This window comes from Typopeltis vanoorti, chromosome 24 (assembly GCF_054136105.1).
Source record: "Typopeltis vanoorti isolate ZY-2024b chromosome 24, IOZ_Tvanoo_1.0, whole genome shotgun sequence".
In the NCBI taxonomy this organism is placed as follows: Eukaryota; Metazoa; Arthropoda; class Arachnida; order Uropygi; family Thelyphonidae; genus Typopeltis; species Typopeltis vanoorti.
In genome coordinates, this window is record NC_143572.1 from 7,371,290 (window position 1) to 7,394,583 (window position 23,294).

The 23,294-nt window shown below is 37.0% G+C and overlaps 1 protein-coding gene across 3 annotated transcripts in view; it reads right to left on the reverse strand.

Moving 5' to 3' along the window:
* HPS4 (Hermansky-Pudlak syndrome 4 protein) overlaps window positions 1-22,794 on the reverse strand; it is a 304,728-nt gene extending 281,934 nt beyond the window's left edge. For all 3 annotated transcript variants that reach the window (XM_090413587.1, XM_090413586.1, XM_090413589.1), the window contains exon 1: window positions 22,642-22,794. The gene's annotated coding sequence lies outside the window, so the exon portion shown is untranslated. The remainder of the gene's footprint in view (window positions 1-22,641) is intronic.
* Window positions 22,795-23,294: the final 500 nt, after the last annotated feature.

Consider the following 23,294-nt stretch of genomic DNA (forward strand, 5'->3'; position numbering starts at 1 on the left):
GATCTCGTCTACCCTACTTCCTCCAGTATAACTCCTCCCATAGAGTATGTAGCATCCCATCGTAAACTAAGACTGTAACATGTAAACTAAGACTTTACAAGAAATGGGTGAAAATAAAATCTAAAGAAAACCAACACAATGCCAAAATAAAATTTAAAGTGGAATTATTAAAAGAAAGTATAAAAAAATTATACTACGATAGATTAAAACAAAAGTTTCAAGATCAAAAGTTTCAAGATAACCCATTACACAGCAAGCAACATGTAGAATATAATTTGAAGATTTTTAAAACAAATTTAACTGAAATAGCAACAGAAGTATTAGGGGTAAAAAAAAAGAATAACAAAATCAAGAAGATTGACTCCATGGTTTAATGAAGAAATAAAAATATTAACAAAAGAAAGAAAAATATCAAAAATATCTAAAAATGAAAACAACAGGTAACTGGAAAGATTATAAAGAAATAAAATTAATCAAAAGAAAACAGAAAGCAAAAATCAATTTTGGGAATCATATACAAAAGAACTTGAACATGATTTCTATGGTATACAGAAACAAATGTGGAGATTTATTAATACACAAAAGAAGAAAGAAGCAGAATATATCCCAATATTAAAAGTAAAAATAAAGGAATTAGAAAATTTTAAAAACCTTTATAATCAAACATTTGAAACAAAAGTAGAACTAGGTAAACAAAACAAACAAAGAAGTTGAAATAAATACAACAGAAACAAAAGTTGAAATAACAGAAATTGAAAATGCAATTAAAAAATTAAAAAATAGAAAATCACCAGGTCTAGATAATATCAATAATGAATTATTAAAAAATGGTAAAGAAATTATAATTCAGAGTTTAAATATATTATACAACCAAATAACAAATACAAAAAAGATACCGGTAGAACGGAAGAAAAGTATAACAATACCAATATTTAAAAAAGGAGATAAAAAAAACCCAGAAAATTATAGAGGGATAAATTTATTAAATACTCATTAAAAGTACTAACAAGAATCCTAAATAATAAAATAAAGGAAATTAATCTATTAGATGAACAACAAGGTTTCAGAGAAGATAGGTCATGTACGATGCAATATTCATTATTATTATTATCCAGGCCTCCATGGAGTCAAAAGACTCATCGTGGGAGGTCATTTTTAGGAAACACAAAGTTTATCATACCACTCCTTGAACTCATTGATCGTTCCCGCTCCAACCACTCTCTCAGGCAATGCATTCCAAGGTTCAACCACCCTCCACGCAAAGAAACCACTCCTTGCCCTCTTGCGCACAACCTCCTTTCGTAACTTCCAGGGATGGCCCCTTGTCATCACTCCTTCCTACCGTTCCACCAAGTGAAAGAACTCCCCAATGTCTACCCTGTAACTGCCTCTCAACAGTTTAAAAATCTCAATCATATCACCTCTCCTTCTCAGACAATTGATAGAGAAAACAATAGAATACAATAAAAAACTATTTGTATGCTTTATAGACCTGGAAAAAGCATTTGACAGAATATTAATTCAAGATGTAATAGAAATATTGCAGAGAAGAAAAGTAGCAGAAAACATAATACAAATAATTAAAGAAATATATGATAATAATAGCTGTATAATAAAAACACAAGGAAAGATAAGTAAAAAGATAAAAATTAGTAATGGCAATAGACAAGGAAACTCTTGAAGTCCAACAATATTCAATATAATAATGGATGAAATAATACAAAAAGTTAATAAAATACAAAATACATGAGTGAAAATAAACAATAGAATAATAAGAACTATATGTTATGCAGATGATGCAATATTAATTGCAGAAAATGAAACTCGGCTACAAATATTATTATATATGTTTAATAAAGCAGCAAAATTGTATATGAAGATATCAAAAACTAAAACAAAATGTATGACAATATCACAAGAACCACAAAGATGCAAATTAGAAATGTAAGGTACTATTACTGAACAAATAACGAATTACGACTATTTAGGTATACAACTGAACTGGGAAGGAAGGCCATATCTAGAAGTCAGAGAACAAGTTGCAAAAGCTGCAAGAATATCAGGATGCTTGAACAAAACAATATGGAAAAATAAACATCTTAGAGTAGAGACAAAAACCAGAATTTATAAAGCAGTAATCAGGCCTATTATGACATATAATGCAGAAACAAGACCAGACACTAGGAAAACAAGACAAATGTGAAGTCACACAGGTGAAGTGAATATGTTAAGAAAAATAGTAAATAAAACTAGATTGGATAAAATAAAAAATACAGATATAAGAAAACAGTATGAAATACAAGCAATAAACAACTGAGTAGCAACCTGAAGAATAAAATGGATTGAACATGTGGAAAGAAGAAGGGAAGAGAGAATAATAAAACAAGTCTACTGTATAGTTGAAAACCAAAGAATAAGAGAACAGGAAGACCCAGAAAAAGATTAAAAGATACTATTAAAGAAGATGAAGTCTTGGTCACAACAAATACTACATCTAATGCATGAAGAAGTGTATGCTCCAGATGATAACCTTAACGTGAAGGTTGAAACATTGAGTGATTATTTTGGTTTAAATTATAATGAAGTTTTACTCTACCACAGTAGTTGTTTCCATAATTTCCAAGATGTACTTAACACCTTCTGTGAATTACATTGCACCTACAGCGTTCCAGCAGTTCAACATTTCCCACCAGGGTAGAGCATAACCACTGATTTCAAATGGCTCCAGTTACTAATTTATAATTATATACACTGCAAGTTGTCAGCATTCACATCCACTGCATAAAACTCTGCAAGGGAAGAAAGAAACATCAAGTCAGTTGGATAAGCTTCTGGAGACCATTTAGGAGAACTCACCTGAAATGCTTTGGAGTCAAGGTTATAATAGAGAATACAGCCAAGAAGTATCTGACCTAAGATACTTCTTGACACTTAGAAGACCACGAGCTCCATGAATATCAGATATAAGAAATTACACAGAGGAAGTCAGAAGAGCCATCACAGACTGCAAGGAAAATTTTTATACTAATATAATAATAATACAGGTGGTCCCAGGTTACAGATAATCTGACTTACAGCGTTCCGTACTTATGAACAGGATCCCAATAAAGATAATTAATAATGAAATAATTAAATTAATAATTCGGGAACTAGTTTCTTCCGCACATGTAAACAAGTGGTGGATAGTGGTAATGAACTGCAATTGGACATCAATGAGAATGATGTCATTGACTTACTAGAGTCCCATTCCCAAGAATTAACCAATGAAGACCTTATGGAGATAGAGAAGCAGCTGACAGAAACACAAGAACATGAAGAATCAGAAGATCCAGAACCAAGAAAGTGTACAACAAAAGAATTAGCTGAAGCCTTTCATCTCATTGAAGCAGAATGTAAATCCTGCTTCAATGAGAAGAAAGGGGGAGCAAGATCCTAATATTGAGGGGTTTAACAAAGGTTTCCGTGCAGTTAATGAGAACATCAGCTGCTACAAAACCATCTTTGTTTAAAAAAAAAAAAAAAACTGTCAAAGAACCCCAGATACCTTTTTCAAAAAACTGACTTCAGTGGTAAGCTCCCCTCCTCCAGCAACAGAATCAAATCCTGATTCTCCAGCACCCACTGCACTATCTCCATCATCATCTTCCGATTAATGTTAGCCTACTTTCTTGCCTCAAAAATGATCCTTCCAGTAAAAAAGACATTGATGGAACATTAGGTGAGTGTTAACCTTTAATATTCTTTTCTAAAATTTCTCCTATCTCCTAAACTTTTTATACGAGTTTGTTTTTATGTTGTGTTTGTTTGAATTAAAATGAAGAGAACAATAGTCTCTTCTTCTTCTTTCACTATGCCTTATCCCATGTTAAACGGGGTCGGCACACCGATCTTTAACCTTCCTCTTCCAAGTTCTCCAGTCCAGGGCGTCCTTCGGATTCCATCCTTTCTCCCTAAGATCCTCTGTCACCTTATTCCCTCCACCTGAGCTTGGGCCTGCCTCTTTTACTCCTTCCCTCCTTATACTTCACTCGTTTACCAACATACTCCTCACCCTTAATCTCTACATGTCCAAACCACCTCAGCCTACTTTCTTGTATCTTCTTGCCAAATAGTCCCACCTTAACCATCCCTCTGATGTAGTCATTCCTTATCCTGTCCTTCTTTGTCACACCACTCATCCGTCTCAACATCCGCATCTCCGCTACCTCCATCTTCCTCTCCTGTGCCTTGGTTATAGGCCATGTCTCCGAACCATGGAGCATCGCCAGCCTCACCACCATATTATAGAGCTTTCCTTTCCTCTTACAACTCACTCTCGTCGCACAGGACCCCGCTCATCTTCCGCCAATTCATCCAACCGCATGTTATTCGGTGCTGTATTTCCTCATCCAGGTCACCATTCCTCTCGACAACCGACCCTAGGTACTTGAATTTCTTCCCTGAAATTAGCCTTTCACCCTGGAGTCGTATGACCATATCCTCGTCACTCCCCGTTGACATATATTCAGTCTTCACCCAGTTAATTCTCATGCCGCTCTCCTCCAATGCCTTTCTCCACTCTTCCAGGGTATTTTCAAGCTTCTCTTGGGATGATTCGCATAGAACAATGTCGTCGGCAAACAGCATGCTCCATGGTGCCTCCTTCTTGACATCCTCCACTAGTACATCCATGACCAGGTCAAAGAGGTAGGGGCTCAGTGCTGACCCTTGGTGTAGCCCTACGACAATGGGGAACCCTTCTGTCATGCCGACACTAGACCTGACCTGAGTTTCTGTTCCCTCATACATCTCCTTCACCAACCTCACTTCTCCAACACCCCCTTCTTCCTCATACACCTCCATACCTCCTGCCTGGCCACTCTGTCGTATGCCTTTTCCAGGTCTATAAACACCATGTGCAGATCCACTTGCATCTCTCTATATTTCTCCATCAATCGCCTTAGCGCAAATATCACATCCGTTGTCCCTCTTCCTGGCATAAATCCAAACTGCTGCTCACCAATTTTCGTTTCCTGCCGTATCCTTCCTTCAATTACTCTTTCCCATATCTTCAATGTGTGTGACATCAGCTTGATCCCTCTATAGTTGCCACAAGAGAACAATAGTCTCTATAACTTATTATTACAGTATTACACTGTATTATTATTGCCACATATGAGCCATTATAATATTATTATTATTACCATATATGCATTATTCATCAGGGATCCGAGTTACAAATCCGACCTAAAGACGTTCTCAGGAACCTAATTTTTCCGTAACCCAGGGACCGCCTGTATATTAATATTATTGTTATTATTGTTGTTCCGGGAAACTCCAAGGAGTCGACAGACTCATCGAGGGAGGCCCTAACATCATGTCAAGAACAACTATTCAACATTCACACAGTATCTATCATACCTTGCCTTGAACTCATTCACGGTCGTAGCACCCACAACAGACTCTGGAAGCTTATTCCACTCATTTACCACTCTCCAAGTAAAGAACCTAGCTCTAACACCCTTGTCAACCACGCTCTTGCCCAGCTTCCATGCATGGCCCCTAGTCCTCCCACCACCAGTCATATTTTCAAAAATATCTTCTGGATCAATCTTATAAAAACCCTTCAGTAATTTGAATGTCTCAATCATATCACCCCTCCTTCGCCTATCGTCCAATTTCTGCAACCCACAAATCTTCAACCTATTCTCATGAGGTTCATTCCACAGACCTGCTATCATCTTGGTCACTCGTCTCTGGACCCTCTCCACTTCCTCCCCATCACGAAGAAACCCTGGTGCCCATAGCTGGACACAGAAGTCCAGATGGGGTCTTATCAAGGCTCGATACAGAGGAACAACAACTTGTTCGTCTCTGCATGTTAAAGTATTTTTCAGAAGCCAAGTGATTTGGTGAACCGGTTTAGTTACTTTTGCAATGTGCCCCCTAAACTTCAATTCCCTATCCACCAACACTCCCAAATCCCTGGCCTCACCAATCTCCTGGAGTATGGTTCCACCAATGCGATATACTGCTGCTATTCTTTTCACCCCAAAGTGCATAACCTTACACTTTGCCACATTAAATTGACATCCATTTTTCCTAGCCCAGTCCTCCAAACTATCCAAATCATCCTGTAAAATTTTGACATCCTGTGCACTCACAATTGCTCTACCCAACTTTGCATCATCAGCAAACAAGTGAACACTTCCTCTCAGATCCTTTACAATATCATTGATGAACAAATTGAAAAGCAGTGGTCCAAGAACAGAGCCCTGTGGCACTCCACTAGTCACAAGACGTCTTTTAGACTCCACTCCTGAATAAACCACTCTTTGATATCTCTCCTTCAACCACCCTCTTATCCATCTCACCAACCCTATATCTATACCCATCTGCTCCAGTTTACTGATTAGGGTTCCATGTGGTATCCTATCAAAGGCCTTGGCAAGGTCCAGTAGTAGCACTGTAAACCCATTACACCTATCCAGTTCAGCCGTCACTGTGTTATAAAACGTGAGCAAGTTACTGAGGCATGATCTACCCTTCACAAAACCATGTTGTCCCCCATACAATATCCCATTTTCATCTATCCAATCCTGTATTCTTTTCTTGACTAATTTCTCTAAGACCTTGACAATGATTCCTGATATGCTAATCGGTCGGTAATTTACAACAGCAGTCTTGGAACCACCTTTATGCAGTGGAACTATTTTCCCCTCTTTCCACCCGCTCGGGACTAACCCAGACCCGAGACTCAAATTAAACAAAATGGTCAAGGGTACTGACAATTCATTAGCTGCTTCTCGTACAACACGAGCTGGTATACCATCCAATCCCACAGATGTATTGACATTGAGGTTATGCAATAGACTACTCACCTCCACTTCATTAACCACAATTCCCGTATAATCTACTGGTTTATTCGTTTCTGCAATGTCACCACCTGGATGATATACTTTTGCAAAGTGCTCACTCAGTAACTCAACTATCTCAACTGATTCAGTTACCTCCCTACCATCGGCATTTTTTAAAATCAATCTGCCATGTACATTTTTCCTTTTACTTGCTACATATCTAAAAAACTGTTTAGGATTCTCTTTAGCCTGCATGGCCAATGTTCTTTCGTAATTCTTTTTTTGCTTTTCTTACCACACTCGTCACCCTTCTGGCCTGCGCTTTATACCATTCATGTGCCTGCCGGTCACCCTTCTCCTTAAATTCCCTCCATAGTTGTTTCTTTTTTTGCAACTCAAGCTTAATGGTGTTATTCATCCATTTAACCCCTACCTGATTTATTATTCGGACTCTAGGTATACAGTCAGCCATTGCTTCATGCAAGCACTTCTTAACTACCTCCCATGCACTATCAACTTCTAGTCCTTGCAGTTGTACATGCCATGGCACTGAACCAATCAAACTCCTAAGCTTGTCATACTTTCCAGCCCGATAATTCCACATGTACCCTGTCTTAATTGAAAATTCTACACCTTTAGCCACCTCCCAAGTTAAGACCCTATGATCACTCTCACCGATTGGTGGCAATGTGGTCACAAGTGAACACTTCCTCTCAGATCCTTTCCAATATCATTGATGAACAAATTGAAAAGCAGTGGTCCAAGAACAGAGCCCTGTTATTATATTAATTTATATTAATATAATAATATAAATTTTTATACTAATATAATAATATAACAGAAAAAAACTACTCTCTTCCACTGATCAGGGACACCAATTTAACCAAGCCAATCTAATTTTTTTGATTATAAGGGCTTCTTTTTAGGGTGCATTCCTATCAGTCCCTGTTGAATGAGTCTTCTTCTGACAGTTACAGAGCTTGCCACAACTCCTGTTTATTCTTCCCAGTCCCATTTCAGTTCTCCAGATGATGCAAGGCAATTTTGGAGGCAGAGCTGCTTCAGAATTCAATCTTAGCATGGTGTAGACCAGGGGTCGGCAAACTTTTTAGACCATTGACCACTTCATGGAATCCTTGATCCCTCAATGACCCCCCATCATGTTAAATAAATGAATAAATGCTATCAATAATATTGGTGTTTTTTGACACCTTGAATAGCCACATCGACCCCCCAAGAGTCAATATCGACCACTTTGCTGATCCCTGGTATAGACAGTGGCTTTCTTCCTGTCTCCTCCTTTCTTTCAGAAGATCCAGTTTCTTTCACTTTCAACAGCAGCCATACCACAGTAGACTGATTACAGGATATGATTAGCTATTTCACAAGAGTAATAGCTTTCTCTATTCAAAGCTTGAATTGCACTTTTTCTGCGAGGTATTAACTGCACGTTAACTAGCCATAGTGATCTCAGCACAAAAATGTGAAAACTAGCTCTTACTGTCTATTTATAGCATAAAAAATTCTGATGCAACAGTAGCAATTATTATGTTATACAGAAACCCATGGAAATGATAGATGATGTAATACAACAAAATATCTAATAATAAACCAATGAAAATGACCATTTAACTACTAAAAACTATATGTAAGGTGACATGGTTTCTATGAATATGAGTGTATATTATTAATATCTGAGTCTGAGACTCATTGTAATATAATCATTAACATTTTAAGCCTTACAGAACAGAGTGAAATTACCTACTGCACTGTATCATTCCAACTTATAAAGAGTACTAGATATAATGCCAGAAATCCCCAAGAACTGTCCTTCACTACAATGGTATGATATCTAAAAATCAATAAAAACTGAGTTTTTATTGATTTTTTTTTCGTGAACTAGCTATTTGAAGTATCCATACATGGTACTAACAAGGAAATTCCATTTTCTGAAAGAAAAAGGACCCAGTATACAGTGCCTTCCTTATTTTGTGCTGAAAAATGCATTATCTAGTGATATTATTTCATTTGAGCAAATAGAGGAGCAAGATGCACCAACAATAAGTAAGGAACAAGGTGGTAGATGAATCAATATTTTCAATTCCATACATTCAGAAGTTGTTTGCAACAGCTGCAATACAATGGCTAATAGACACTTTGTGATGCATTGCTGATTATACATAACGAATTAAAGAATGATCAACAGTACTGTGAGATGATTACTGCACTCTGTATAACTGTAAATCTTAACAAATAGCATAAACTTCCTGTTATGTCACATATTTTAAGGTTTTCCATGTTCAACAAAACATTGCATTATTAGTTAAAAATGTTTCTATATAATATTATTGTTTGTATGTGTGTATATATATAAAAATCAGCTAATGCTTTTTATTCCCTTACAAGGAATAGATGAGGCCTTTTAAACCCTATCTAGATTTTGGAGACTGAGTGGGCAGTTCAATCTTCAGAGATAGCTGACTCATTACTATCACTAATTATGAGCAGCAAACAATGAAGAGATGGGAAAACAAGCGCTGCCATTTCTTGGTACCTCTCCCTTACGGGATGTTACTGTCTAAAATAATGCAAGTTCCATGATCAATTTTCTTGAGTATACAGATGAAAAACCCCGCTTGCCTGTGCCAGAGATTGACTACTCAGGAAGCAGTCAAAGAAAGGCTTAGAAAAAGTTGCTCCAGTTCGTGATCAGACTTGAACTTCAGTCTATCTTCTGGCAGCCTAATGTAGAGGGTGCAAGCACCACTTCCACTGAGCTATATAGGCCATTTTATATATATATATATATATATATTATATTATACATAATATTATATTAATATGTAATATTTTCATAGGGACAAGGATATGTCAGAAAGGTTCCACAGAAGATTCACAAAAGTGGTCAGTGGTCTTTGGAATGTGGAATAAATTGCAACACCTTATGAATAGGAGGGAGGGAGAGAGGAGAGTGGGAGCAGAGGTGCGAAGAGCAGGTTTATATGGAGTGGTTGGTGAGTGGAATGTAAATGCGTTGAATCAGTTTAAGGCATGGTTGGATGAGCTTTATGTGTGATAGTATCTACCTCCCACGATGAGTCTCTGACTCTATGGAGGTCAGATGTTAATAATAATAATAATACTGATGAAAGATTCCATTGCTATTATCAACATAAATATAGTTTCCAGATGCTGGCAGTTTTTTGCCTCAATCATACACTAGTGGAAGTGGCTTTCCTCCATGCAGCAGCAAGTCAATGGTTATTTAGACAATGTTAAAATCTGAAGCCATGATAAGTAGATTTTACATGTTAATTGCATGTGTTCATTAGGATTGTTTTATTCATGCATGTTTAATGAACACATGCAATTAACATGAAAGAATAAAACAATCCTTTATCCAAGTGTAACCAGTTGTATATTTTGAAAGTTTATTTTCCACTTGGTTAGAGTATAATAAATTTAGTTTAATCCTTTATCCAAGTGTGAGCAAACAAAGTTTGCGCCTGAAAGTATCTTCAGGACTGGGTTAAGGTGGTACACACCAGGGCAACTCGTTGCAAAGGTGGAGCAAGCTACCAACACTCCTATCCTAGTATCTCCTATAATGCAAAACACATCTCCTTGCGGATATGTCTATTGTTATGCATTAAGGGAAGGGCCACTACCCAGACCGGTTTCGACCTTTATTGAGGTCTCTTCAGTGGGAGCCAGGCCCAAGTCAAGATATCAGGCAGAAGCATTAGCAGGTCATCTCCACCTATAGGAATTGCCAATTGGTGTGCCACCCTTTTTTAATAAGTTACTCTGGATTTAGAGAAAGATGTTGAAAGTTTATTTTCCACTTGGTTAGAGTATAATAAATTTAGTTTAATCCTTTATCCAAGTGTGAGCAAACAAAGTTTGCGCCTGAAAGTATCTTCAGGACTGGGTTAAGGTGGTACACACCAGGGCAACTCGTTGCAAAGGTGGAGCAAGCTACCAACACTCCTATCCTAGTATCTCCTATAATGCAAAACACATCTCCTTGCGGATATGTCTATTGTTATGCATTAAGGGAAGGGCCACTACCCAGACCGGTTTCGACCTTTATTGAGGTCTCTTCAGTGGGAGCCAGGCCCAAGTCGAGATATCAGGCAGAAGCATTAGCAGGTCATCTCCACCTATAGGAATTGCCAATTGGTGTGCCACCCTTTTTTAATAAGTTACTCTGGATTTAGAGAAAGATGTTGAAAGTTTATTTTCCACTTGGTTAGAGTATAATAAATTTAGTTTAATCCTTTATCCAAGTGTGAGCAAACAAAGTTTGCGCCTGAAAGTATCTTCAGGACTGGGTTAAGGTGGTACACACCAGGGCAACTCGTTGCAAAGGTGGAGCAAGCTACCAACACTCCTATCCTAGTATCTCCTAAAAGTATCTCCTATCCTAGTATCTCCTAAATTAACCCAGTCCTGAAGATACTTTCAGGCGCAAACTTTGTTTGCTCACACTTGGATAAAGGATTAAACTAAATTTATTATACTCTAACCAAGTGGAAAATAAACTTTCAACATCTTTCTCTAAATCCAGAGTAACTTATTAAAAAAGGGTGGCACACCAATTGGCAATTCCTATAGGTGGAGATGACCTGCTAATGCTTCTGCCTGATATCTCGACTTGGGCCTGGCTCCCACTGAAGAGACCTCAATAAAGGTCGAAACCGGTCTGGGTAGTGGCCCTTCCCTTAATGCATAACAATAGACATATCCGCAAGGAGATGTGTTTTGCATTATAGGAGATACTAGGATAGGAGTGTTGGTAGCTTGCTCCACCTTTGCAACGAGTTGCCCTGGTGTGTACCACCTTAACCCAGTCCTGAAGATACTTTCAGGCGCAAACTTTGTTTGCTCACACTTGGATAAAGGATTAAACTAAATTTATTATACTCTAACCAAGTGGAAAATAAACTTTCAACATCTTTCTCTAAATCCAGAGTAACTTATTAAAAAAAGGGTGGCACACCAATTGGCAATTCCTATAGGTGGAGATGACCTGCTAATGCTTCTGCCTGATATCTCGACTTGGGCCTGGCTCCCACTGAAGAGACCTCAATAAAGGTCGAAACCGGTCTGGGTAGTGGCCCTTCCCTTAATGCATAACAATAGACATATCCGCAAGGAGATGTGTTTTGCATTATAGGAGATACTAGGATAGGAGTGTTGGTAGCTTGCTCCACCTTTGCAACGAGTTGCCCTGGTGTGTACCACCTTAACCCAGTCCTGAAGATACTTTCAGGCGCAAACTTTGTTTGCTCACACTTGGATAAAGGATTAAACTAAATTTATTATAAGTTGTATATTTTCCATGAAGAAGAAGCTTTAGCTCATTCTAAACAAATTCTTGTTTAGAATAGTTCCAGCCTGATTTCTTGCATTCTGAAATAGTATCTGCAAAAATGAACATTTGATATCAGAATGACATCCATGTGCTAAATCAATTATACTTCCCCCTTCCTCTCTCTTTCTCTCTCTCTCAGAGAAAAACAAAGCAGTCCCTTTGCATTTTTCAACATAACTGTTAATCTGATTTCAATGATCAAACTACTTCCACTGTCAGCATGATAATCTGATGACAGTGTTCCATTAGAGAAAGAAGAAAAAAAAAATTTGCCTTAAAATCTTTAACATATTTAACTCAACTAAGCTGTCATGAGGCTTGTATAGGCTCTGTGGAAGTAGTGTGTGCATCTGCAGCATTAGGCCAACCAAAAAAAAAAAAAAGCAAAGAGCTTTCTACATTCGATTCTAGTCTTAGATAAGAAGAGCTTTTCCAATACCTTTCTTCAACTATTTCCCAAGTTAGTCAATCTCTGGCACAGGCAAGTTGGTTTTTTCTTCTCGGGATTTTTGTCACATAATGCTATTTCAAACAATAAATATAGTGTTAGGATTAGGGCATATGAGATGGTGGCACTAATCAATTACTTCTCTTCACTGAATGCCATGCATAATTAGTGACAGGCTTGGGCCAGTTATCTGTGATTGGCTACTGGTGGAGATTGAAGTGCCCCTCAGTCTCCAAAAGTTACAAAGGGCTAAAACTGCCTTGCCTAGGGGAATAAAAGGCAATCGCAAACAAAGTTGTCAGTTTTAATTCATCAAAATAATGTCAGTGCAATACATAAACTTAAAACATGAAACAAAACTATCATCTGGTCATCTTAGGATAAGTAAATCTTGGAAAGGATTGTTATTGTTAGTTTCAAATTCTAGAGTGAATTTTATTTTTTGATGAGCAAGTTTTTTTGAAAGAAAATACATAAATCTGACAATGAAAAGTTATAAACTACAAAAAAAGTCACCCACAAAATGAAACCATGTGAAGGTGTTCAAACATGTGCTATTCAAAAAATGCTCCACACAGTAGCTGGTATGGGTAGGCAAGACTGGAGAATTCAATGCTGTTCCTTCAATCAGTCTATAAAGTTTTTTCATACAGGAAAATAACCAGTGTTAAAAGTGAAATCAGATAATTTAACAAAGTTAGGAGTAATTCTAATGATTCATTTCAGAATCATTAAAAGTAATTCTAATGATTCTGAAGTAATTCTAATGTATCTTGTCAGTAGAATATTAATAAAGGAAAATCACATCCATGCATTGTCCATGGGCAATAAAAACAATCCAAAAAATCTTGCCTTGTGTGAATAGTAGTCCATAAATGCTGTTGATATGCCATGGAAAGTATGTTATTAACTAGGTATCTCTATGGGGTCCCAAGACTTAATGTGGGAGACCTGCCATATCATTACACACACAATGCTTATCAATTTTTTTTAAAGTTATTCCCTGACAGCATATTCACCTCCTCCCTTTCTCAAAGCAAAAAACCAATCCTTACAACCTTGCTAACTTCATTCTTAATCAATTTACACAGATGATCCTGTACTCTTTCATTTTGTCATACAATGAAAAAAAAAAGTTCTTTCATTCCTTTCTGAAGTTTGGACTAAACTGACTTTTCTAAAACCTTAACCATCATCATTACCTGAAATTTTTACATCTATCTGCATACCAATTCCAAAGAAAACTAATGCACAAAAGTGCGAGGATTACAGAACTGTGAGCCTAATATCCCATGCATCTAAAATTATTTTAATCATTGTTAACAAACAAATTGAAAGAGCCTTAAGCAGTGAATTGAGTGAACAACAGAAAGGCTTCAGAAGAGGAATGGGAACCATTAATACTATCCTAGAACTAAAAATACTATTAGAAGGATCACCTGAAAGAAATAGGAACATTTACATATGCTTCATAGACTTCCAGAAGGCTTTTGACCGGGTAAAACATAATAAAATGTTCAATATATATTAGATAAATTAAACATAGAAGATCATGTACTTAAGATTATAAAAATGATTTACAAACAGAAAATGCAGCTGTTTAACGACGAGACTTCTGTAGTGAAAATAAAAAGAGGAGTCAGACAAGGTTGTATCCTTTCACCAAATCTATTTTATATATATAGTGAAACAGTGATGAAAAAAATTGAAAAACAAAAAATAGGAATTAGTATCAATGGTATAAAATACAACAATCTTAAATATGCTGATGATACCATTCTAATAGCAGAAAAAAGAAACAAATTAATCAAATTACTGCAGCTACTAATTGAAGAAGGTAAAGAATTTGGATTAGATATAAATGCAAAAAAGACCAAATTTATGAAAATCTAAAAAGATAGCAGATCCGAGCCAGAAATATTCATAAACAATATGAAAATTGAAAATACGACAGAATATTTAGGTGCCTACTTTACTGCAGATGGAAAACAAGATAAAGAAATAAAAATAAGAAAAGCCATAGCTAAAAATGCATTCTGGAAAAATAAAGATCTGCTCAAAAGTTCTGTGAGTATCGAGATAAAGAAAAGAATGATAAGAACATTAGTATGGCCAATTTTCACATATGGAAGTGAGACCTGGATATTCAAGAAGAGAGTAAGGCATCAGATAATGGCCTTTGAAATGTGGTGCTATAGGAGAGCTCTGAAAATCCCATGGACAGAACATGTGACAAATGCAGATGTCCTACAGAGAATGAGAACACAGAGATCTTTATTACAGGAAATGATCCAGAGAAAGATGAGATTGGCAGGACATGTACTGAGAGGTTCAGCAGGACAGAGGATACTAACAATTTTAGAAGGAAAAATTATGGGAAAAGGATCAAGAGACAAAAAAACGAAGGACATGGCTTGACGATATACGATCATGGACAGGATCACAGAAACAAAAAGGAAAGCCACCAACAGAGAGAACTGGAAGGAACATGGTGCTGCAACCTCTCACTGAGGAAGCTACATGAAGAAGAACCATCATCACTACTGAGAAAATGTGACAAGGTTTATGATTTGTATCCTACGTCATTGAGTCTACCTTAAATAATGCTTCTTGTTTAATAAATTTAATTTAATCCTTTATCCAAGAGTAAGCAAAGAAAGTTTGCGTCTGAAAATATCTTCAGGACTGAGGTAATGTGGTACATCCCTTGGCACCTCGTAGCAAAGGTGGACCAAGCTCTCATCACTCCTTGTCTCAGTATCTTCCATAATGCAAAGCACATCTCCTTGCAGACATGTATACTGCTATGCATTAAGGGAAGGGCCACTACCCAGATCAGTTTCGACCTTTGTACAGGTGAAGCGGGCTCTAAAAATAAGACGATCCTGAAAGATTGCCCAATTCAGCGTTGTTCCACTCAGTGACAAGCTCACCCCATCACCAAGAACAACTTCTCAGCATTGGCTCTACCCAGTAGCAGGCTCACCCCACCACCAAGCAGAGTCATAATCTCAGCAGTGGCCCCACTCAGAGACAGGCAAAACCCTACCCCCAAGCAGAGCCTCTCAAATCATCAGAGCCAGACCTGCACCGGTTTCGACCTTTATTGAGGTCTCATCAGTGGGAGGCAGACCCAGAGTGGTGATACTAAGGCAGAAGCAATGGAGAGGTCAAACCGGTCTGGGTAGTGGCCCTTCCCTTAATGCATAGCATTACACATGTCCACAAGGAGATGTGCTTTGCATTATGGGCGATACTGAGACAAGGAGTGATGAGAGCTTGGTCCACCTTTGCTACGAGTTGCCAAGGGATGTACCACCTTACCTCAGTCCTGAAGATATTTTCAGGCGCAAACTTTGTTTGCTTACACTTGGATAAAAGATTAAACTAAATTTATTATAGTCTAACCAAGTAAAAAATAAACTTCCAACATCTTTCTCTAAATCCAGCATAATTTAATAATAAGGTGGTACACCAGGTGGCAACTCATATAAGTAAATATGACCTCTCCATTGTTTCTACCTTAGTATCACCAATCTGGGTCTGCCTCCCACTGATGAGACCTTAATAAAAGTTGAAACCAGTCTGGGTAGTGGCCCTTCCCTTAATGCATAGCAGTATACATGTCCACAAGGAGATGGGCTTTGCATTATGGGAGATACTGAGACAAGGAGTGATGAGAGCTTGGTCCACCTTTGATACAAGTTGCCAAGGGATGTACCACCTTACCTCAGTCCTGAAGATATTTTCAGGTGCAAACTTTGTTTGCTTATACTTGGATAAAATATTAAACTAAATTTATTATAGTCTAACCAAGTGCAAAATAAACTTCCAGCTTCTTGTTTAACTAACACCCGGTCATGTGTTAGGGCTTAGCTGATGGGATAAACTCATATTAGAAGTTTAATGGTGTGAAAAGCACTAAGAAAGGATTAAAACTAATATTTAATTCCACCAATATTTCATTTCAATTACAGAGACATCTTCATGGAGTAGAAATAACACTTGTAACACACACACACAAAGACAACTCAAAACCAATTGAAACACATGAACAAAAGACTAGAGTCCTAACTAGGTGGAGTGTTCTCTATGGATATCTGTCAACAGCCTAGGATGTAAACTGGGATCTCAAAGTATTGGTGTTTCCTATATTTTAGGAAGTTTTATGCAACCATATTTATTCAAATTAGACTGATTCTGAGAGTAACAGAAGATGTTATTAAAGACACACTTTCTCTTCTAAATTCATAGCAATGGAGCATGGTAGTATTTCTCCAATTGATTCTATGAGTATCCAAAGCATGGTCTGCAAGGCCTGACTGATTATAGTCATCACTACAGATTAATTTTTTTTTTTTTTTGTTCTTCCATGTGGATGTGGCTGATTTTCCTGTCTGTACATAGTAGCCAACTTGCAGGAACAATTATTATTATTATTATTATTGCACAAGCACCTACATGGAGTCCTAAGACTCACTGTGGGAGATTCAAACTATCAACACAATATCCAGCATACCTCTTCTTGAAACCCTTAACAGACAAAACACTCACAACTGGCTCAGTGAAACCATTCCATTCATTCACCACTCTCCAAGCAAAAAATCTAGTCCTCATGCTCTTGCTAACAATACTTTTATCTAACTTCTAGAGATGATCTCTTGTTCTGTCTCCTCTAGCCAAATGATGAAACATTTCCCCTGCATCAATCCTATATAAGCCTTTAAGTAACTTATATGTTACTATCATATCTCCCCATTTTTGTTGCCTATTAACCAGGTTTTGCAATCCACAAATCCTCAATCTCTCCTCACAGGAAGCATTCCATAGACCTCTGGATCCTCTTCACCACTTCCTCATTTCCAAGAAACCCAGGTAACCAGACCTGAACACAGTAATCCAGATGTGGTGGTACAAGGCTTAATAAGAGGAATGACATCCAATCTCTGCTTGTTAACATGTTTTTCCATAACCAAGTAATCGTGTAAGCTATGCTGGATACTTCAGCAATATGCCCTCTAAACTTCAGCTCCCTATCTACTAATGTCCCCAAATCCCTGGCTTTATCAATTTCTGAAATATGGTTCACTCAATGTGATACACAGCTTATAATCTTTTTATCACAAAATTCAAAACATTAGACTTTTCCACATTAAACTGACATCCATTATGTTCTCCTCATACTGTCAGCCTATTTAAATCACTTTGAAAGCTCTCTATCACCTTGATTAACTATTACCCCATCCAACTTTGCATCATCAACAAATAACAGAATATCTCCCTTCAAATTATTTTCTATATCATTTATGTACAAAATTAAACAACAGTGGTCTAAGCACAGAGGCTGTGGCACACCACTAGTCACTTACCTTCTCCTGGACTATGCTCCTCAAGCTACTACTTTATGGTATCTGTCCACGTCAAGCTACCCTTTTAACCACATCACCAGTTTCCTATCCATCCCCATTTGTTTCAGCTTTCATAACAGAGATCCATGTGATACCTGCCAAATGTTTTTGAAAATCTAGCAGTATCATTGTGTAGCCATTAGCTTTATCCAACTCAGTTGTCACTCTATTATAAAAAGTTAGATTACTAAGGCATGACCAACCCTTCACAAAGCCATGCTGCTTTAAGGGCAACATGGCTTTGTGATCCATCCAATCCTGAATTCTCTTTTTGACTAACATTTCCAGTACTTTTATCACAACTCCTGAGATACTTATTGGCCTATAATTTGCCACTACTCCTTAATGCAAGGGAATTATTTTGCCCTGCTTCCACTTTTTTTTGGAACTTTGCCAGAGTTGACTACACTTAAACAGCCTAGTCAAAGGCATCACTAGTTACCTAGAACATTTTCATAAAATGCAAGCTGATATACCATCCAATCCCAAAGCTGTATTTGCATTCAGAGTGTGCAATATCGTAAGTACCTCCAATTCATCATCCTCTGTTCTCATTTCAGTGCCTATAACCTCTGTCATAACAATATCTTCACTTGGATGATATATCCTTGCAAAATAATCACTCTGAAGCTTAACAATTTCATCTGCCTTTGTTAACTCTCTACCATCAGCACTCATTAAAGTTATCCTTCCATAGTCATTCTTCCTTCTACTTGCCACATAATGAAAAAACTTTTTGAATTTCCTTTCAGCTAATCTCTTCTCATAATCTGATTTTGCCTTCCGTCCCCTGCTAGTCACTTTTCTTGCCTGATCATTGTACTGTTCATCAGTTTAGCTGGTCACCTTTCTCCTTATATACCCTCCGCAACATTTTCTTTGTTTGCAGATCATGCTTAATGATACTATTCATCCATCTAACTCCTACCCAATTTACCATTCTAACCTTGCATATACAGTGTTATTGCTTCCTCCAGATACCCCTTGACTATCCCCCATGCTCTGTGAACAACCTTCCCTTGCAAATCTTTGTCATGGTATTGTGAACTGCCTCCAAAGTGTATCATAATCACCTGCCTTAATGTTCCACATATACCCCTTCTTAACTGGAATTTCCACATTACCTCCCAAGTCAAGCCCACATGATCACTTTCCACAATTTGAGGCAATGTAACCACCTTAGTTATGGACAGGTCTTCTGATCTCTAAACAAGATCCAACACTCTCGTACCTCAAGTCCACTCTGTGACATTCTGCTTCAAGTAATTATTTCTCGGTAAATTTATAAATTCCATTTCCTTCCTACCATGTGATCTTTCCTCCCTCTAATCTATCTCTGAAGTTGAAGCCCTCCATAATAATTATTCAACTTGAACTCTTACTAATCTGTGGTTCCATGTTGTTACATCATCCCTGGCATGCCCTGGCTTACAGCAGCAAGTCATTTTACATTTTATCTTATTAGCCTCAATCACACACTAGATTCACTCAAGCAACTGTCATCTCTACTACTTCCTCCTACTTGTTGGCTTCAATTTATCTCATATTATCAGCAGTATCCCAACCCCTGTCCTGTCTACTCTATTCTTCCTGAAAAAAAAAATAATAAATCCATTACATTCTATCCTGTAAATATATCATCTGCTGTTAGCCGAATCTGACTAATGCCTATAATGTTTGGCGAGGTGGCACAAACCAATGCTAAAACCTCTACTTCTTGTTCCCAATTCTTCTGGCATTAGTATATAGAAACCACAGCATCTCTGTAGGCCTCCTGTAGAGATGTTGCAGTTTACTTCCACAGCCACCTTTACTTCTTGAATTGATCACCCTATTCAATATTTTTGCTTGAGAGACTAGATTATGTATTTGTTAATCCCACTCACATTCATTTGCTTCACGGGTGCCTTCACACACAGTCGTCTGTACCCTAATTTCTTTAGCTTTTCTCTGATTTGAGCTTTCACACTCTCAGTGAACAAACTTTTTAGACACCTAACTCTGAATCCATTTAAGTACAGACAATCAGCATTGTACAAATTTTTATATGCATCAAACTCAGAACTCTATATACACAACGAACAGAGTTGGGATTTCATCCTTAGTAGAGTTGGATAAGGGCAGCTAGTTTTAAGTAGAACTTGAACATTGTACAAAAGTTGTATTTTAACTCATACACAGTACTAATGTACTATAGGTTGATCTACCAACCTCTCATGTATGGGTTCAACATAAAAAAAAATAAAAATAAAAAATAAATAAAATAAAAAATCTTTAAGATTCTGGCTTTTTTTTTTTTTTTATGTGCCTCAAACATAGGAGATGGTGATAACATTACTAAACTCTTTCTGATGAGGTCATAGATTAAGAGAAAGGTTGATTATTTGTTTTTTAAATTGTGGGAATAGTATGATACATAGAAAGATATGGGTGTACAAGTTCTGCTGACATAGAGGTCTCACTGGAACAAGGGTTACAGGCACTTTTGGTTAGTTGCCTAATAATATGACATTGTTGAGAGGGGGAAGGAGGAATGATGAGAAAGTTTGGCCTATGTGAGTTGGTTTCCTTTTTAAAGGACAGGTTACCATTAGGTAGGCATGTTACCAAGGTGTTTATAAAGGCCAGACTATTATTAATTTCCTTTTCCATTGTAAATTGGATTCTTGGGTAAAGACTGTTGAGATGACAGAGGAAGGAGTAACGTGTCTGGGTCTTGAGACCAAACAGAAAACATATCATCCACATATATCAGCCAAATAGAAGATTTAAAAAGGGCTAACCAAGAGCTTCATTTTCAAAATCTTCCATTAAAAAATTGGCAAGGGAGTGAGTGAGATAGGAAAACCCATAGAAGTACCTTCTATCTGTTTATAAATTTTCTTTCAAGAGAAATATCTGAAATGGATAACAAACGTAAAGAGATCTGTGATATGAGGAAAAACTTTTTTTTTTTAAAGTAAAAAGCTGTCATTTATGAGAATGTTAGTGAACAGTGAGGTAACATCAAAGCTCACTAAGATATTAGTATTATTAACAATTAGATTTTCAACAAAAGTTTTTTTTTTTCTTTATGCATGATGTGGTATGACAAGTATGCAGGACAAGAGAAGAGGCAAAACAAGTGCCAAATAAGGTGAGTAAGGGGGACAACATAGGTGTCCATAGGGGCACAACACCTGGTTAGGACTCTAGTCTATTGTCCACATCTTTCACTCAGTTTAGCCTTTGTGTTGCAAGTCTCATGTACTCCCTGAAGATGTCACTGTAAATGATATACTGGAAGAACTAATTATTTTTAATCTTTTCTCAGCACTGTTTCAGTCCATTAAACTTCTAACATGACATGCACAGCATTATTTTCATCTGGATGATACTTCCTTGCACAGTGAATACTCAATAATTCAACAATTTCTTCTGATACTATCATCTTCCATTGAAGGTATCACCTTTCCTTTTATCTACTGAATAATAAAAAAATTCTTTAGGACTTCCTATAGACTGCCTACCATTTTCTTTTCATAATGTCGATTTCATAATTATAATGGTCACCTTCTTGGCTATGGTTACTTTCATTATATTCTATTCTTGCCATAACTTTTTAATTGCTTCTATTTAATAATGCTACTCGTGCATCATTTTAGCTTGGTTTTTTTTTTTCTTTTGGATAATGATACAGCTAACTTAATCCTCCTGACCCAGGAAAGCTATGAAATTTGATAATTATTTCTCAAATACCATTGACCATTTCCTGTGCATCTCTTGGAACAGCCACCTCCTGAATTTTTCATTACCCGCTCTCTGGATCAACATGCATCTCTTATTAACTATCGACCACTTCTCAAATCAAGATAGCATGTTCAATCTCCAATCAGGAAAAAAAAAAAAAAAAAAAAGTAATTGCTATGTTTATGGACAGATCTGATGTTATCACCAAAACCAACACTCTCCATTACATGCTGTTTTTCATAATTATCTGTTGGAATAAATCCCATTCCCCACCCCCTGTGATTTCTTATTTATGTCTTTATAATACAAATTCCTAACTCATTCAGCTCATCTGCTGATTCATGTCACTTACATTTTTTCTTTAAAATCCTCCCCTTGCCTTAAAGGTGCAGTTTTCAACGTATTTCATCTTACTGGCGTAACTTCAAAGCACAGAGGACCAAACTTACGTTGATTGCAATTCTTCTGCCAATACAGCCTGCGGCGTGGCTAGCCTTTTTGTGCCCTTAGCAAATTAGTTGCTAAGCACTTTTATATTGTGACAATTTTGATAAATGTAAAATACCCTATCATAGGCGCCCTGCTGATAGCGACGACCATCTTAACTGGTCCAATGCAGAATGCTTCCTACGACACAAAATACAACTCTTCCGCATCCAACTCATGCTGACACTCCTATTACATCTTTCCTGAAACTAAGGTACAGTACTTTTCCAATGCTTCTAACATAAGCATAATCGAAATGCAAGAACGAAAATAAGCTTCATTAGCAACCTTCAGTGGAAATGGACAACGAAATGTACAAACTTCAGTGTGAATATAAACTATATAACGAAATCTCACCTGGCATTAAATATGAATCAAATAAAATATAAATAAAAAAAGGCATTTCAGCTTCGGCTACATAAAAGTGAAAAACATAAAAAAAACAAGACAACACATTATCAAAATAAAAAGTGTATGTCAAACTCAGACAAATGACAAAACACACATGGCCACGACCATAATAATTAAAGCGACACTCGTGGTTGATATCGAAAATCAATATGGAAAATATTCCGTACTATATGAGTAAACTAATCATGGGATGAATTTCCTTCAGCTTGATATACGTCTTCTAAGAACTTGTTTATAAATTACGTATCTCGTAGAGTGATGAATGTTATACTGTACTTTTGCAACCCTGCATAACTGGACTGAGCTCCATGGCTAGAGAATGAGCGGTTCGAATGAGGCTCAGCAGAAAAAAGTAATATATAGCTTCTAGTTAATGTTGAATGAGTCTTGATCCAGACTAAAACGTCAATACATTAGAATACGTATTAAAGGATATAATACGTATTCTCGATATAGAATCTCGACATGAATTCGAGACGTTATATTGAACAATACATAATCTACATTTAAGTATAAACCAGAAGCCAGAAATCTGTTCGATGTCAGAGAAGGAGGAAGTTAGTTGAGTCAGGTAGATTGTGAATGAATGAATTCGAAGC